This window comes from Scyliorhinus torazame, chromosome 4, assembly GCF_047496885.1.
Source record: "Scyliorhinus torazame isolate Kashiwa2021f chromosome 4, sScyTor2.1, whole genome shotgun sequence".
NCBI classification, from domain to species: domain Eukaryota; kingdom Metazoa; phylum Chordata; class Chondrichthyes; order Carcharhiniformes; family Scyliorhinidae; genus Scyliorhinus; species Scyliorhinus torazame.
This window is the reverse complement of record NC_092710.1, coordinates 68,471,419-68,471,701: the sequence shown is the minus strand read 5'-3', so window position 1 is coordinate 68,471,701 and position 283 is coordinate 68,471,419.

The following is a 283-nucleotide window of genomic DNA, read 5'->3' as shown; positions in this document are numbered from 1 at the left end:
GCCAGTAGCCATGGCGGGATTTGAAGTTGCGTCGCCAGCATATTACACTGATTCCCTACAGTAACAGCCCAGTAAGAACGTTACTCAGGTACCCTTAACCAAGATTGACCTTCCCAACACACACGAAGATTAAGTTCGCTTCCTGTTACACGGTTGGACTTCAGCCTAAAATTATTTTTAAATACCTGGCATTTTCCAACGCAATGCACATGCAACATATGGCACAGCTCTCATTCCGATCACAGTATTATTGCACAGCTGTGATGTGTAACTGAACATTTCC